General features: G+C 41.7%; 1 pseudogene; it reads right to left on the bottom strand.

Annotated features, from left to right (window-relative positions):
* Nucleotides 1-229: 229 nt before the first annotated feature.
* Nucleotides 230-3,991, bottom strand: LOC105516987 (annotated as a pseudogene).
* Nucleotides 3,992-4,652: the final 661 nt, after the last annotated feature.

Genomic DNA, 4,652 nt, shown 5'->3' with positions numbered 1-4,652 from the left:
TACGTTGTTGGATTCAGGCTGCTGATAAGTTGTTGAAGATTTCCGCATCTATGTTTATGAGAGATATTGGTCTGTAGTTTTCTTTTCTTGTAGTATGTTTGGTTTCTGTATTAGAGTCATGCTGGACTCATAGAATGAGCTAAGAAATATTCCTTCTGCTTCTATACTCTGACAGTACAGAAAGTATAACTGAAGGAAATAGATCAGACGAGCCTAAACACAAGACTTTCTAGCTGCAGAGCTGGTGCACGGGACCCCAGGAAGGCAGCCAAGGCCATTCGTGCCCACTAGGGACAGTCCAGAGACCTTGAGCCAGGGACTTGCGATCCGCTAACCTCTTCTCCTCCATTGCGTTGACAGTTGCCTTGCACTGTAGTTACCATAAAATAACTCTCATTGGCATCCAAGCTTTATAAAAACACCTTCATTTTGCTCAAAAAGGCAGTCAATAGATACAGAGAAGCCAAACTGAACAGCCTTAACAAAATAAAATTAAAACCAGCAGCGAGCTGGGCGCGGTGGCTCATGCCTGTGATTCCAGCACTTTGGGAGGCCGAGGCGGGCTCATCACAAGGTCAGGAGATCAAGACTATCCTGGCTAACACTGTGAAACCCCGTCTCTATTAAAAATATAAAAAATTAGCTGGACGTGGTGGCCGGCACCTGTAGTCCCAGCTACTCGGGAGGCTGAGGCAGGAGAATGGCGTGAACCCGGGAGGTGGAGCTTGCAGTGAGCCGAGATGGCGCCACTGCACTCCAGTCTGGATGACAGAGCAAGACTCTGTCTCACAAAAAAAAAAAAAAAGAAAACCAAAAAAAACCAGCAGCGAATCCTCTTGCTGAAGACTTTGACTAGAGGCTGTAAGGGGCCCCCACGCACTGTCCTCGCCTTGAACACACCAGCTTGGGGGATTTTTAATGGCCTTTTCAAGATCATTGTAGCGACTCCTCTTTGGGGCTTTGTTGAAGTGGTCAAGCCCTAGCCAAGGCCAAGGATGAGACATGTTACTCGGCGGTGGCTCAAAGTCTTTCAAATTTACTTCATATTTGTCTTCATTTATGTACGGCCCATCATTACAATTGCAAACTTAAACTTCTCGTACTCCTTCTCTTGGATGTCCAGCAGGCTCTGGATTCACTTTGTCACTTCTCAAAAATGCTCACCCTGGTGTATTCTCAGAAAAAAACGGGATTCCGAACGTTCTGAAGACCTCTTTGTGGAAATGTGCCACTGTGACAAGCATCTCATTGTCTTTGTCTGTGTCCATCTGGTCCAAAGGGATTTCCTCTATTCACAACGTCCGGCTTGTTGCCAGAGATAAACATTCTAATAGTTCATCTTCTTGATGGACACAAATGACTTTGTAGCTTACAATTTGTAGAAGCCTAAGTTTCCCTGCTGCTTTCTCCCCAAGCTCCACGGACTTTTTACATTCTTCTGACAGGTCCCAGACACACCCATGCTTGTCTGGATATAGTGTTATTTCTTCTTCCCTAAATTGGCTGTTTAACTATGTACATTTAAAACTTCACCTGTTCTCACAGTCCTGATTTTCATCTTAAGATGCTGATAGTAAAGTTTCTTAGGTTGTCTAGGCTTGAAGAATTGTAGAAGCTCTCTTAAAGTACCTTCATAATTATGTCTAAGAAGATTATCCGGGCCATCCCTATAACCTTGAGACTTGAAAAACTGGAGCAACATTGGATCTGTGTTGGGCCTCTGTGCAACGGTCTTTGCAATGTGAAGATAATTCATTTTATTTGATAATGTAACCACAAATCCAGGATCATTAGGGATTGTTTTATCACAGAAAATAACATCAGCACAGAGATCTCGGAAATACTCCTTTTCGGTGGGTAATTCACTGTTACCATTTTCAGGGTCATCCTTCTGAAATACTATGATGTCACCATCCATTCATTCATCAAGGGTTTTATCAAGAGACACGTCTTAGTCCTGAATTCTCTGTTAAATTCGGTTTAACTTTCTCATAGAGGATAAGGCTAGTATCTTGAATAAATCCTGCTCTGTTACACATAACTGGGAGCAAAGCATGTATTTTACAGGATTATTGGTGTGTAGATATGCCCACAGTAATTCAAGCTCCACGTTTTGGGATCATATATCTTCAAAAATAACATTACATCACGATCTTTATCACACTTGGGTAAGGTCGCTCCACTAGCAGCAAGCTCAGGATCGACTGTTTCTAGGAATATTGTCCAAGAGTTTTCATTATTACTGACCTCAATCATTGCTTTATTGCCATCACAAAACTTGTCCTCTGCAGCTATCTGTGCTTGCCTATAGAGATGGGCTTTCTGCCATTCCTTCCATTTCTGAGCCTCAATCCTTTTCTCTTCTTGTAATTGTTCCACCAACTGCTGAGGAATGTCATGGTCGGTGACTGCCTGTAAAACTTCACTCAGTTTTGATTCCCTGATACAGACTAACACGTAAGCATTAGTGCAGTGTCGGACAGACAGGTCGTCATTGTGACTCCCATAACTATGCTCAATTGCTTCCTTTTTAGTACACCTTGACACCACATCGTCATCAAATTTACACCATTTTCCATCCCCTTTGGGTTTAGATAAAGCACATAATGTCTACCATGATTATCTCCACTATGAACCAGGACATCATGAAGAATATAATTTGCAGGGTCCTTAGGATCTGTTTTTTACAAAAATTCATCAAATGGTAATTGCTCTGGGAATTCAAACCTATCATTGATCTTGATATTTTGGTCCGTCTGAGGGTCATACATAAATCTCATCAATTGTAGACGTAACACTGGTGGTGATGTTAGAAATTTCACATCTTTCTCTGCTTCCTGTAAACCATGTTCCCCAGCGTCCTATTTATTGTCCCTATTGAGCAGTTCTACTGCCACATAATCCACAAATGATTCAAATAAATTTTTCTTTCCTTTGATATTTAGCTGGGTATCATAATAATCTTCTCTTCTATCAGACCGGCAGTCTACTTCTTTACACTGGATATAGGACACCATTTTGTGTTGGAATCATCCGGGTATGGTGTCCTCTACACAGGTGCCTTTCACGTTATTTTCCACATTATCAAGCAACACTTCACAAAGCTGCTGAACATCGTGTTGCACGACGCTGTCTAAAATTTCCCGCCCAAATGACTTTCTTAGCTTTTTTGTTCCTACGGGTTTATCACTGCGCTGTAATTCATAGAACATTCTTCGTAATGCTAAAGGGACGCTTTTAGACGAATCATCCCCCTCAGTTGGCATCAGGTACACAGGCTTTCGTAGCTGATTTGTGAAAAATAACGTCTGTAGCAGGCTGTTCATGTAACAAGTTGCTCCCTGATTCTTTAAGCTGACATAGCCTGTGTGCTTCTTTGAATCCCACGCAACTTCATGGGGAGCATCCACCTGTACAAAGACTTCAGTGGTAACTTTGTCATCATCTGTAAATTCTTTCTCAGGATCAGTCACTTCACTCCAGGCCATAAAATTGGAAAATCCCCAATCGTTTTATTTACGGAAGAACAAATGACTAATACGACGACTGAACGATTTTTCATCATCTCCGTAATTTATTATCTTCAGTACTGCTTCTGTATGACAAGTCTATGACGTGGAGTCAGATTCAGCGTTGCTCTGGAGAAAGAATGCTACACTTTTTTGGTGTGGTCTCTCTGGATAAAAGTGTGGCACACCATAATCTTCCATGGCAGATTTCGCACAAAACACGGAGGACTAAGGACCTACTCACTCAGTCTGCTGAAGCGCTCCACAGTGAACCGAAAGGTCTCCTTGGAGCGCTCACTGGTTTCATCCTCCTTGTCCTCCTCAGCGTTGCTGTGTCCATCACTCAGGGTCGCGTTCCCATTGATCACAGGGTTCTGGGTAATTCTTGATGGGTCGTCTGTATCTCCAGCTTCCATCTCCATGTCCTCGGGCTCGCTCAGCTGCTGCTTGCCCGCTTTCTGCTGCTGCTGCTGCTGGTTCATGTTGGCCGCGGCCAGGGCGGGGCGGCCTCCTCATGCTCCTCCCGCGCCTCATCGGCGGCAATTTTATTGATCTTTTCAAAGAACCAGCTTTTGGTTTTGTTGATTTTCTCTGTTGATTTTCTGTTTCAATTTCATTGATTTTTGACTCTAATTCTTACTAGTTCTTCTCTTCTGCTTGCTTTGGATTTTATTTGATCTTCTTTTGCTAGTTTTCCAAGGTAGAAACTTAGATTATTCATTTTGAATCTTTCATCTTTTCTAATATCTACCTTTAATGCTATAAATTTCCCTCTACACACTGCTTCCACTACATTCCACAAATTTTGATAAGTTGTGCTTTTGTTTCCATTTAGCTTAATATATTTTAAATTTTCTCTTGAGATTTCTTCTTGATCCATATGTTATGTAGAAGTATGTGATTTAATCTTCATGTATTTTCAGATTTTTCAGTTATCTTTCGGTTATTAATTTCTAACTAAATTTCCTTATGATCTGAGAGCAGACATTGTATGATTTCCATTTTTTTTTTTTAAGTTGTGTTTATGTCACAGAACGTGGTCTATCTTGGTGAATGTTCCATGTGCTCTTGGGATAAATGTGTATTCTGCTGTTGAAGTGGTTGATAGACGTCAATTATATCCAGTTGATTGGTGGCGGTGTT

This window comes from Colobus angolensis, unplaced genomic scaffold, assembly GCF_000951035.1.
Source record: "Colobus angolensis palliatus isolate OR3802 unplaced genomic scaffold, Cang.pa_1.0 Scaffold298, whole genome shotgun sequence".
NCBI lineage: Eukaryota > Metazoa > Chordata > Mammalia > Primates > Cercopithecidae > Colobus > Colobus angolensis.
This window is presented reverse-complemented; position numbering and strand designations above follow the sequence as displayed.